Source organism: Pseudonaja textilis, chromosome Z (assembly GCF_049901715.1).
Source record: "Pseudonaja textilis isolate UNSWEBS1 chromosome Z, rPseTex1.2, whole genome shotgun sequence".
In the NCBI taxonomy this organism is placed as follows: Eukaryota; Metazoa; Chordata; class Lepidosauria; order Squamata; family Elapidae; genus Pseudonaja; species Pseudonaja textilis.
Window position 1 is genome coordinate 121,590,319 of NC_142008.1, and position 13,790 is coordinate 121,604,108.

Consider the following 13,790-nt stretch of genomic DNA (forward strand, 5'->3'; position numbering starts at 1 on the left):
AGCCTGACAGGTCCTTGAGAATCTGTGGTGACTACAAGGCCACCCTCAATCATGCGCTACAGCAGAGTGCCTATCCAGTACCAGTCATTCAGCATCTCCTGCATTCACTTGGGGGTGGCAGAATATTTGCAAAATTAGATCTGGCCCAAGCGTATCAACAGCTGCCAGTTGATTCCGAGACTGCAGAAGCCCAAACTATAGTCACACATCGTGGTTCATTCAAATGCAACAGGCTCCAGTTTGGAATAAGCGTAGCCCCAGGCATCTTTCAAAGCCTGATGGAGAGACTGTTACAAGGTATAAAAGGGGTCGTGACCTATTTTGATGATGTATTAATAGCAGCCCCAACAAAAAGTCAATTAGAGAAACACCTCAGAACAGTCCTACAAAGGTTCAAAGATGCTGGCCTCAAGGTTAAGAAGGAAAAGTGCCAGCTATGCACAGAAAGGGTGGAGTTTCTTGGCTACCTTCTTGACAAACAAGGAATCCACCCTACAGAAAAGAAATTGGCAGCTATCAAAAATGCCCCAGGACCTAAAAACAAAACTGACCTCCAAGCCTTCCTGGGACTTAACTTTTATAACATTTTCCTACCACAGAAGGCGACTGTTGCAGAGCCCCTTCATAGGCTACTAGATAAAAGGGCCTCCTGGATTTGGGGACGTCGGGAGGAACATGCCTTCCAGCAAGTAAAAGACCTCCTTACCTCTGATGCAGTGCTAATTAAATATAATGAGACACTCCCCTTGACTGTTACTTGTGATGCCTCACCATTTGGGGTGGGGGCCATCCTGATCCATGTCCTACCAAATGGCTCAGAGGCACCAATTGCATTTTTTTCAAGAACTCTGTCAAAAACAGAAAGAAACTATAGCCACTTAGATAAGGAAGCCCTTGCTATTGTCTCTGCAATTAAAAGGTTTCATGAATATGTTTATGGGAGACCATTTTCTATTATCACGGATCATAAGCCATTACTTGGCATTCTGGCGGATGACAAACCTACCCCACACATTCTCTCCCCCAGAATGATGCGATGGTCAGAATTTCTAGCTGCCTACGACTATCAATTAAAGTATCACCCGGGGAAATCTATTCCTCACGCAGATGCCTTGAGCCGCTCGCCACTACCCGAGCCACAGGAAGACCCAGTTCCCATGCTCCCAGTACTACAAATTGAGAAAATTCCCTCACCTCCACTAACGGCCCAGACATCGCCTTTGAAACCAAAAGAGACTCTTGTTTGGCACGAGTTCTTGGCTGGGTGGAGAGGGGATGGCCAGAAAACGAGTCCAAGGAAACCTTTAAGCCATTCAAAAACAGACAGACAAAGCTTTTCTCACAAAGAGCGTGCGTTTTATGGTGACACCGAGTTGTCATACCAACTAAACTACAAAAAAAAGTCCTGCAAATGCTATACAATGGACACCCGGGCATCGTGCGTATGAAAGCACTGGCCAGGTGGCCAGGTATGGACAAACAAATTGAAACCTGGGTCATCTCTTGTAACAGATGCCAGGAAAACCACTCAGCCCCACCAAAAGCTCCACCAGCAGAATGAGAAACACCCAGGGGTCCTTGGTCACGCATTCATATTGACTTTGCAGGACCCACTAGAGGCCACACTTTCCTAATAACTGTAGATGAGTATTCTAACTGGCTTGAGGTCAATAAAATGAAAACAACCACTACTGAGGCAGTTATCAAGAAATTGAACAGACTCTTTGCCACACACAGCCTACCTGATGTCCTGGTTTCTGACAATGGGCCCCAATTTACTGCCTTAGCCTTTGAACAATACCTAGCTGAACGGGGCATCCGACATGCACTCACATCGCTGGCTCATCCAGCGGCAAATGGTAGGGCTGAACGAATGGTTCAGTTCACAAAGAAAACCCTACAGAAAATGGAACAAGGTAATATCCACGATAAAGTCACTAGAATGCTGCTTCTTCAACACATAACACCGAACAGCATGACTAACAAGAGCCCGGCTGAACTCCTGGTGGCCAGGAAACTCAGATCGCCTCTAGACCGCTTGCACCCTGCCTACACCCCGGAAAAGCCCCTGGGTTCCAGCAGCAAGCACCGCGCCTTTAAGGTAGGAGACCTTGTATTTCCAAAAAAAATTTCTGGGGATCCCCTCTGGATTCCTGCTCAAGTAACTCAAGTTACAAGTCCCCGCTCCTAGCGTCTACTCACCACTGATGGCAGAGCATGGAAATGCCATATTGACCAGCTACGCTCCAGACTGACCACCACTTCCATCCCTGACCCCAACCTTGACACCGGGGGGGAGGGGAAGCCGTGAGCCCGGAAATAGAACCAACACCTGTTTATTCTGAACTAACACCGAGATCACCACACCATAGCTTGCAATACTCATCAGCTGTAGTTGAACCTGGGCAGATGAACACTTCACCAAGAAGCAGCAGCCAAGCAGGTTCAGCGAGCCGGGGGAGCCATAGCAGTAGCAACGAAGCTGAGGACTCTATCACCCCGGGGCATCAGAAGAGAGCCCTAACCATGGCACCGGTTCACCGTTCCTGCTAGATCCAGCAAACAGTCCATCTGAACCCGAATTTGAACATGGACAATTGGAATTGCGTAGAGTCAGGTAGACAGGTGCGAAGACCTGCCTACCTGCAAGACTATATTACTCCACCCCTTAAACGGAACCAAGAGGGGAGGGGTGTTCTGGACTAACAGGCTCGAAAGCCTGCAACTATGATTGGCCCTCGAATAGCAGATCGAGATTGGTTGCCACAGACTGATGCAATTGGCTAGTAAATGGGCTGCCGCGATTGGCCCTGCCAAGAGCGGCAAACTCAAATCGCTTTCATTGGCTGCCTAGCCGGAGCCAACCCTATATAAGGGGCTGCTGCGGCTGGGATAGTTTGCTCAGATCTGAAGTCACTAATAAAGAGCTGTTGTTGTTATCTGAGTCTTGCCTCCATTCTTGAACCATCCTCCCAGATCTAACAACAACAATCCTACGAGGTGGGTTGGGCTGAGGAAAAGTGAATGACCCCAAGTCACGCATCTGGCTTTCATGCCTAAAGCAGGACTAGAATTCACAGCCTCCTGGTTTCTAAGCCAGCACTTTAACAACTACACTAAACTGCCTGATGGGACTTGTTTTCCAACTTGTGGATAGCGTTACTTGAAAAAGAATGCCTTCAAAAAAGATCGGTTGTTCATCACCAGCATTTGATTTCTTGCCAATATATCCCTCTCTTTCCCCCCCCTCTCTTTCCCTCCCTCTCTTTCCCTCCCCCTCTTTTCCTCCTTCCCTCTATCTTACCCTCCCCTCTCTTTCCCTCCCTCTCTTTCCCTCCCCCTCTTTTCCTCCTTCCCTCTATCTTTCCTCCCTCTCTCTCTTTCCCTCCCCTCTCTCTTTCCCTCCCCCTCTCTCTTTCCCTCCCTCTCTTTCTTCTCCTCCCTCTTTCCCCTCCCTCTCTTTACCTCCCCCTCTCTCTTTCCCTCCCTCTTTCCCCTCTCTCTTTCCCTCCCTCTCTTTCCCTCCCCCTCTTTCTCTTCCTCCCTCTCTCTTTCCCTCCCTCCTTTCCATCCCTCTCTCTCTTTTCCTCCCTCCATCCCTCTCTTTCCCTACTCCCTCTTTTCCTTCCTCTCTTTCTCCCCCTCCTCTCTCTTTCCCTTCCTCCATCCTTTCCTCCCTCTCTCTCTCTTTCCCTCCTCCCTCTCTCTTTCCCTCCCTCTCTCTCACTCCCTCTTTTTCCCTCCCCTCTCTCTTTCACCCTCTCTCCTTTCCCCCGCTCTCTTTCCCTCTCTCTCTCTTTCCCTCTCTCTCTTTCTCCCCCCTCTCTTTCCCCCTCTCTTTCCCTCCCTCCCTTTCTCTTTCCCTCCCCTCTCTCATTCCCTCTCTTTCCCTGCCTCTCTCTGTCTTCTCTCTCTGTTTCTCTCTTTTTCCCTTCCTCCTCCCCTCTTTCCCTCCTCCTCCTCCCACACACCCCAAGCTTGGCTCAAGGACTGCAGGATTGAAGATGCCAGGAGATCGATCCTTGAGGATGACCCAAATGTCTGGGAAGAAGGCCAGGGTCAAAACAGAGCAAGCTTCCTCAACTGAAGATTATGCTTCCCAAAATCCCCAGCCTCCATATGCGCTAGTGGGGTGGGAGATTCGGGGAGTGGATGCTGGTTGTATCTGGAAGCCATCACCCATTTTGGCTTTGTGCATTAGTATTGTGATTCACCTGTGGCCCAGTGTTTCTCAACTTTGGCCACTTTAAGATGTGTAGACTTTAATTCCCAGAATTCCTCAGGCAGGCATGGCTGGCTGAGGAATTATGGGAATTGAAGTCCACACATCTTCAGAGTAGCCAAAGTTGAGAAAGACTTGTCATGTGAAATTCTAGATTTTATTGAAAAATGTGTGTCTAGGCTTTGCTGACTGGGGAATTCTGGGGCTTGAAGTCCATACATCTTAAAGCTGCCAAGATTGAAAAACACGGATTCTAGTCCAATTGTTACTCAGAACAAAAATCTGCCAAACCATCTTCAGGCCATTGGATCCTTGTCTGAGACTTCCACTATCCATAATCCTGCTTTTAGGCTCCCGGTGCAGTGGCAGGCTGATCTATCACTTAACACTCTACTTTCTTCCTTGCCTTTAAATGCTCTGCTCATGCTGGCATTTTGGTGACCAAAGGGGTTTTGAAGAGGAGGAACAACCTCTGAGATCCTTGTATCATATCATTTCCAAATTAGATCTGACCTAGATCTTTGAACTGACCTTCACAAGGCCAGGTTTCCCGATCTGCAGGGAGGATATCTCTGAATCTTCTCTCATTTTGCTGTCTCCCCAAGAAATGTACAATGGCCAGAACTGGACACAGCCCAGATAACAATCTAAGCAAGGGAGAGTATCTTTTTAACTGCTGCATCGCATTACATCAGTTAGATATATTGCTTGTTGAAAGGAAATTTTCCATCTGGTCCTCTTGGTGTTTATGGATCATGATATGCTAAGAGAAGGCCGTGGCCATGCCAGCATGCATGAATTATGCTGCTTGAGAGATGCCAACTTTCCCCAACGTGGTCCTCTCCAGATGCATGGCTTTATCCCTGGAACTAAAAATTTGGGGAATTATAGGTAGTCCTCAGTTTATGACCACAATCGAAAGCAGAGTTTTCACTGCTAAGTGTTGCTGAGTGAGTTGTTCCCAATTTTATGAGCTTCATTGCCACAATTATTAAGTCAATCGCTGAAGTTCTTAAGGCAGGAGTGTCAAACCTGATTTCATTGAGGACCACATCAGGATTGTGTTTGACTGGGGGGGCAGGGGCATGGCCAGGGTGGGTGTGGCCAGCTCAACATCACTTGTGGTGGGGCAGGGGACACCTGTGGCAGCCCAAGTGCTCTATCAGGGAAAATGGAGCTCAGGAGGGCTGTGTGCAGCCTTCCTGAGCTCCAATTTCACTGGCAGAGGCACCGTGGACTAGTCCTTTCTTGTTTTCAGGGCAGCTAAGCACCCCATGGGCTGGATCCGGCCCGTGAGCCTTGAGTTTGACACCCCTGTGTTAAGGGGATCTTTTTTAAAAATCCAGCTTTCTCCAATGACTTTGCTGTTTGGAAAGCGTTGCAAAGCGGTGTTCTCCCCTGAGCTGTAAAGAGCATCCAGTAGTGGGTGGTGCTTCAGTCTCCTCTTGGATAGGCTGGGCTTAATTTGCAGGACGCTCTTCCTCCTCCACAGGACTCCGCCCCAACATCCCTCAGTTTTAGCTCAGCCTTTGTTGAGATAGGTGGCTTTCCAGATTGGCTGGAATAGCAGCTAAGACAAAGAGAACAAAACATCAGGTATGCTTTTTCACTAAATTCAGGAACCCTTTTATTTTGTCATCTAGGAGTCCCAATAGCCTACAAGCGGTCTCTTTAAACTCTGACCGTCTTAGGCTATTGGGACTCCTAGATGACAAAATAAAAGGGTTCCTGAATTTAGTGAAAAAGCAAACCTGATGTTTTGTTCTCTTTCATCTTAGCTGCTATTCCGGCCAATCTGGAAAGCTACCTATCTCAATGAAGGCTGAGCTAAAACTGAGGGATGTTGGGGAGGAGTCCCATGGAGGAGGAAGAGCATCCTGCAAATTAAGCCCAGACTATCCAAGAGGAGACTGAAGCACCTCCCACTACTGGATGCTCTTCACAGCTCATGGAGAATGGGCATATCAGGTAAGTACCAACGCCCATTTCCATGACCCAGGGACATTACATCCATCATAAAGCGGCTAAATTTTGATCATGTGACCACAGGGAAGGTGTGATGGTTGTAAGGACCAGTCAGAAGTCCCCTTTTTCACTGCTGTTGTAACTTTGAATGGTCCCTAAACCAATACAGGTAGTCCTGGCCTTACAACAGTTTATTCAGTGACCATTCAATGTTATGACAACAACCCTGAAAAAAGTGACTTAATGACCATTTTCAACCATTGCAGCATCCCCAGGGTCATGTGATCAAAACGTGAATGCTTGGCAACTGGTTCATATTTATGAAAGTTGCAGTATTCCGGGATCGCGCAATCCCTTTTTGCAACCTTCTTTGTTACTAACTGGACAACTGCAATGATTCACTTAACAAATGGAGCAAAACTCACCTAAAAATGTCTCACTTAGGAAGAAAAGTGTTGGGCTCAATTGTGGTAAGTCGAGGACTATTGTGGTCCTCATCCAACTGGAACAGTGGCCCTCCAACCTTTTGGTCACCAGGGACCGGTTCTGTGGAGAGAGAGGTTTTTCTGTGGACCAGAATGGGTGTGGTTTCATGTCCTGTGGATGGGGCTTTGCTTGTTTATGCGGCCTGATTTCTGGTGTGCCGCGGCCCAGTGCAGGTCCACGGACCTTGCTGGAGGGAAAATTGAACTTTAGTGGATCTCTGCTTTGAATATGCAGCGAATATGATTTAAAATTATACAGGTAGTCTTGACCACAATTGAGCACAAAATTGAGATACATGTTCTTTAAAAAAATTGTTTAATGATTCTCTCCTGATGTACTGCAGTGGTGGTATTCAGCCGGCTTGCATTGGTTTGGACGAACCTGCCATGGAGTGGCAGTGCGAGGGAAGGAGGAGGCTGTTTTCCCTCTTTCTTCTCCCTGCTCCTCCTCCTTCCCTCATGCAGTTCCTCCGTTGCAGTGCAAATCCCAGGATCCACTTTGATAGCGGTGGGGAGGTATTTAATAACCGATTCGCCCATGATCAGGTTGGTCGTTGCGAAAGATTTGTCCCGCATGTGCGGCAGTGCTGAAGGACGAAGATGGGCCACGCCTCCCATGACAACCAACCTGACCCTGGGTGAACCAGTTGTTAAATTATTTGAATACCACGACTGATGTACTGCCTGTGTTTCTCATCTTCTACCTATCTTATATATAGGTAGTCCTGGTATTACAACAACCTTTGAGCCCAACGTTTACATGGTTAAGAGAGACATTTGTTTAGTGACTTTGGTCCCATTTTATGACTTTTCTCACCTCAGTTGTTAAGTGAATCCCTGCGATTCTTAAATTAGTAACACGGTTGTTAAGTAAATCCAGCTTCCCCATTGACTTTGCTTATCAGAAGGTCACAAAAGGGGGTCACATAAGCCCAGGACGCCCGTAACCATCATAAATATAAGTTGGTTGTCAAGCCTCCGAATGTAAATCATGTGACCAGGGGGATGCTGAAATGGGTATAAGTACAAAAAAAGGTGCATCAGTCATTTTTTCAATGGCATTGTAGCATTGAAAGGTCATTAGATGAACTGTTCGTTAAGGTATTGATGATTTAATAGCTGACCAGCTGTTGTAATGTTGTAATACTGTAATGATGATGCAATGGTAGTAACAAGTCAGCAGAATTATTTGACTGCTACCACTTTAAGCGGCTGTATTATAAGAGAGGCCTTGTTGGGGCATAACTCTCTTTCCTTGTGTGCTTCCCTGCTGTAGCTAATTGCTAATTGAGTGTTTGACTTTTGCCTAGTACTTGTATGTATATTCTTTTGTGTAGATAAACCACTATTTAATTATAAACCTCTGTGGGCTGTAATTGCTCCTGGGTTGTCTCACCTAGTCACATTGTGCGTACTCTGACACTGTTGTAAGTTGAAGACTATATATATATATATATATATGGATCTTTGGTTGTTCGGGTTTTCTCCCGCGTAAGATTCAAAGTATCTAGGCAACGTTTCGATGAAGTCTCATTCATCATCATCAGGCCTCTGTCTTTGGCTCTTGCTTTTCAGAGTGATGTGAGGTTGCAGCTGCTTTTTCTTTCTAACTGTCAGTGGGGTGGGATTTGAATGGGTGGGGGCTTGGCTGTGTTCTGATTGGGTGGGGTGTCTTCTCATTGGTGGGGGGCCTGGCTGTGTTTGATTGGTTGGGGGTTGGCCGTGTTCTGATTGGCTGGATTTCTTGCTGCCCGGCTTGAGTTCGAGGTCGCGCTGCATCTCCATAGTTGGTGTCGGCTTGCTTCATGTATGGCTCGGAGGGGTTTGGAGTGGGCAGTGGTGAGGTTGCAGGTATTCGTCTGTTCATGAGGGCGGGTTTCCAAATGGCTGGGAGGCGGGAGGTGTCATCTCGTTTGTTCATGCTGTGTGGGCGTTTTCTATTTCTATGGCTTCTCTGATTATTCTGCTGTTGAAGTGTTCGGTTTTGGCAATAGTTCTGGTATTTTTAAAGTTAATTTTATGTCCTGTGGCTTTGAGGTGTTGGACCAGGAAGAGGTCGTTTCTTCTTTTTGATTGAGTTCTTATGTTCTTCAATGCGTGCACTAATTCTTCTGTTAGTCTGTCCAATGTATGTGGCAGGGCAGGCAGTGCAGAGAAAACCCGAACAACCAAAGATCCACATACAAATACCCGAGAACCTCAGAAAACAAATATATATATATATATATATATATATATATATATATATATATATATATATATATATATATATATATACAGGAAGTATCATGCAGACATGTATAAGTCTGCTAATCTGGAACAGCAGCCTTTTAAATATATAAATATATTTTAAATATACATATTAAGGGTGTGAATAAGGTTTAGAAGGCACTACAGGTAGTCCACAACGTACAACCACAATTGTGCCCAAAATTTATGTTGCTCAGTGAGAAATTTGTTAAGTAGGTTTTGCCCCATTTTACAACTTTTCTCGCCACATTTGTTAAGTGAATCACTGCAGTTCTTAAATCTGATTTCCTCATTCATTTTGCTTGTCAGAAGGTCACAAAAGGAGATCACATGACCCTGGGATATTGCAAGTCATAAATATGAACCAGTTGCCAAGTGGCAAAATTTTGATCATGAGACAGCAGGAATGCTGCAATGGTTGTAAGTGTGAAAAACAATCATAAGTGACTTTTTTCAGTGCCATTGTAAGTTCAAATGGTCACTAAATGAACTACTGTAAGTCAAGGACTAATTGTATTAAGTCTTTATCTGTCATCAGTGTTCTATGTTCCTGTATTTATTTATTTATTTATTTATTATAAATCTGGTCTCCTTCTCTTTTTTCTTTCTTTTACCTTCCCAGAAGACACTGGGGATAACTCCAGCCCCTTCTCCTGCCCTTCCTGTCACATCAACTTCAAGGACCCCTCCGAATTATCCACTCACACCACTACTTGTTTCTCAGAGTGAGCCACCAGTTCGGCAGGCCTTGCGACTACTCCCACCACTGGCCAGGAACACTCTAGCATTTGCTCTTCATCCTCCTCTTCCGTTGAGGTCCACCCCAAAAGTTCTCCAAGCATGGATGTGGAACCTGGGTCCTTGCTGACTGAGCCAAGCCAAGAATCAGCCTCTTCCCTGTGCCCTCCTCCACCACCCCCAACCCTGCCTCCCACCACCACTCTTTCCACTGGGCATCTCAACATTCCTCTCATCCTGGAAGTGTTGTGTGTTCTGCACAACTCCAACTCCATCAGATGCAGATGACGGAACAGATCTGCCACCAGGTGTTGCTCTTGAATTCATGGGGGCAGGTTGGGGCTCCCACTTCTACCACAGAACCTGCTTCAGTGGCATCTGCCCCGCCCAAGCCCCCTTTGCCCGTCTTTTACATCAAGACTGAGCCTGGGAGGAGTCAGGTATCTGCCTCTCCAGATGTGCCCAAGCCAGCGTTCTTCCATCTCTACCACCCATTCCCTGGTGGCACCAGAGTGTCCAAAGCTGAGCAGCTCCTAGCTCCAGCCTTCCCTACAGCCACAGGTGTCTTGGCAGCCCAGTGCTTAGGAACTGCCCGGGGTCTGGAACAAGCCACATCTCCAGGACTCTTGGGACCGAAGAATGGAGGAGGTGGCAGAGGAGGAGGAGGGGGAGAACCCAACTTGAAAGGTGAGAAACTAAGTGGGTGCCACAAATGCCATTTCTGTGGGAAGATCTTTGGCAGTGACAGCGCCCTCCAGATCCACTTACGTTCCCACACCAGCAAGCATCCCTACAAATGTAACATCTGTGGGAACCATTTCACCACCTGAGGCAATCTTAAGGTCCATTTCCATCATCACTGGGAGAAGTACCCTTATGTCCAGATGAACCCTCATCCAGTCCCAGAGCATTTGGACTATGTCCTGACCACTTCAGGACTCCCTTATGGCATGTCCGTGCCACCTGAGAAAGTCGAGTCAGGAGAGGAACACGGGGCCCTCCCTGCGGCCGAGCGCAAGGCCCTGAGTGCCATTGAGAGTCTGAGCCTACTATCCAGCACAACTCCTTCAGGCACGGCTCAAGCTTTGCCCCCTTTCAACAAGCTGGTCCTGATGAAGGCGGTGGAAGCCAAGGGGAAGTGGGATGAGAACACCCCTCCTGAATCAGAGACCGTCTTCAGCTGGGGAAGCTTGTGGGGGCCTTGCCCAGCTAGGCTCTGTTGGCCAATCACTTCAGGGCAGGCCCAGCCATGGGTCCCTTCCCCTATGTCCTGAAGGCCTCTCCCTCAGAGACCTCCAAGCTCCAGCAGCTGGTGGAAAAGATCAACCGCCAAAGATTCTCGTCCCCTGCAGGCACAGCCTCTGTGGCCCCATCCACAGCCGGCTCCTCGATGTCATTTTCTCTGGCATCTTCAGGGCCCAATCAATGTGTCATCTGCTTGAGGGTCCTCAGTTGTCCCAGAGCTCTGCAACTTCACTACGGGCAGCACGGGGGTTAACGCCCCTTCAAGTGCAAGGTCTGTCGGTGAGCCTTCTCCACTTGAGGGAACCTGAGGGCTCACTTTGTGGCCCACAAAACCAGCCCATTGGTCTGAGCACAAAACTCTTGTCCCATCTGCCAGAAGAAGTTCACCAATGCCGTGAGCCTCCAACAGCATGTCCGAATGCTCCTGGGTGGGCAGATCCCCAGCGGAGCTCTCCTGCCTGAGACTTCAGCCCCAGAGAGGGCCCCATTGGGAGAAAAGGAGAAGCCACAGGAGCAGCCACCTATCCCAGGAGGAGGAGCTGTCAGAGGAAGAGGAGGAGGAGAAGCCCACTGATGAAGACTCAGTGGAAAGCATTGGAGAAAAGGCAGAGCAGGTCTCCAGTCCTGAAGGTCTGGGTCCTCCCAAAGAAGGGGAGGAAATGGAGCAGCCTGAGGGGGAAGAGGGAGGACCCAGAGTACTCTCCTCCTCTCCACTGGGGCCCCAAAGTCCTCTCTGCCCCTTGAAGGATGGGGAAGATAAGGCCAATATGGAAGAAGAGGATGGTGGAATTGCCCCGGTGGAAGAAGAATCAGAGAAGGACAAAGGAGGTGCTGGAGAAGGTCCATCCGAGAAGCAGCAGCATCAGGGCAGCCAAGCCAAAGAGGAACCAGTGCTGATCTGTGGGATTTGCAAACAGCCCTTCACCGACAGGACAGCCTTGCGCAAACATGCGATGACTGCCCATCCCCAGGTAAGAAATGAAGACAGTGGGATAGGGGACATCTGGCTTCCTCTTGTGGTCTTGGATAGGAAGGCATCTTCCCTAGTGTGCTGTCTGTCGCCCTCTAGAGGGGTCCTTGGGATAGGCAAGGCTACATTCTTCCCATGGATTATCTCATTTTTCTTTGAAGACATTTCACTCTCATCCAAGAAGTTTCTTCAGCTCAAATATGAAGATGCTTCTTGGATGAGAAGCAAAATGTCTTCAAAGAAAAACCAGAAAGTCCAGCTGCCTCTTGAGAAAGAACCTTTGGGACGACCAGGTCCTGGATGACTGAGAATCTCTATAGATTCTCCTGTGGATGTTCTCCAGATGTGTGGTGCCACAACTCTCCTATGATCTGCAGTTCAGCAGGATGAGACCTTCATAACTTTTGTGTTGGGTGGACCAACCTTCCCTAACCTGGTGCTCTGTAGTCTCCACCACCCTCAATGTAATGGGGAGTGGGTTCTGTAGATGGAAACAGAATTGGTTGACCTCTTGATGAGAGACTAATAGGGAATCGAGAACTGTAGACAGGGAAGTCAAAAAATTGGATAGACCACTTCCATGCTGTTCCTGAGGAAACCTCATAGAAGTCCTACACCATCTTTTAATCTTGTGCCATTTCTGATTATGGGCAAAAATGTAATTATCCTATACTGCAACGTCATAGGTTCCTTGCCTAAAAACTATACCCTGCCTTAAAATAATCTCCAGAAATCCCAAATATTTTGCTGCTCTACATTACAGGTAGTCCTTGATTTACAACAACCATTGACCCCAAAATATATGTTGCCATGGAAGACAGTTGTTAAGAGAGTTTTGCCCCATTTTACAGTTAAGTGAAATCCTGAGGTTAGTTACTAATACTGCCCCATGGATGTTACTATGTTAGTAGCACAGTAAATAACTTAGTAACACAATTGTTAAATGAATCTGGCTTCCCCATTGACTTTGCTTGTTACAAGATCGCAAAAGGTGATCATGTGACCTGGGACATTGCAACCATCATAAATATGACCTAGTTGCCAAGCATCTGAATTTTGATCATGTGACCATGGGGATGCTGCAACAATTGTGTGAAAAATAGTCGTAGTCACTTTTTCAGTGCCGTTGTAACTTTGAACAGTCATTAAACAATTGGTTGTAAGTTGAGGATCGCTGGGTAGGCTTTATCTCATGATCATTTGGGTCTATGGAAATTCTCAGTCGTCCAGGTGATGATTGTCCCAAAGGTGCCTTTTCAATAGGCAACTGGACTTTTCTTATTTTTTTCTTTGAAGATGTTTCACTTCTCATCCAAGAAGCTTCTTCAGCTCTGACTGGATGGTTGGGAATGGAAGGATTTATTCTCCTTGCTGCTCATTTGCACCTTTTTAGAGAGTCATTTAGGCCACCTGGAGATTTATCACTTCATCTCTCATTATTAAGATAAAGACCAGACCTCGCTCATACCGGTGTGAATAACAGAAAAGCATGCTTGTACTTTCATGTCCAGTTTCTCTTTGAATTTTGGTACAACCATGCTTTCCTCATATAGTTTTCCTCTGTGCACATGTCTGGCTTCAGAAGCAATTTGGATGCTGGTAATTGTAGAGAAGCATGGATTATCCCATTCTGCCCAAATTTCAACTCTCAAGTTGTTAATGGAAGGTTGACACTGTTTTGTATAATCATCTTTTTTTAAAAAATTAACTTTATTGAATTTTTATTACATTAAAAACATAAAAAATATATCACTCAATAACAGCTATTTGTGGTGCTTATCATATAACAATCATTTGTACAATATTTACAGGTATTAATTTGTACATAATTATATTCTTATTCTATCTATATTCTATATTTAATAATTACCTATCCTTAATCTGCCTCCGATCTATCCAGTTATACCATTGTTCC

The 13,790-nt window shown here is 46.7% G+C and overlaps 1 pseudogene; it reads left to right on the top strand.

Annotated features, from left to right (window-relative positions):
* Positions 1-9,733: 9,733 nt before the first annotated feature.
* LOC113453623 (sal-like protein 2 pseudogene) lies at positions 9,734-13,414 on the top strand (annotated as a pseudogene).
* Positions 13,415-13,790: the final 376 nt, after the last annotated feature.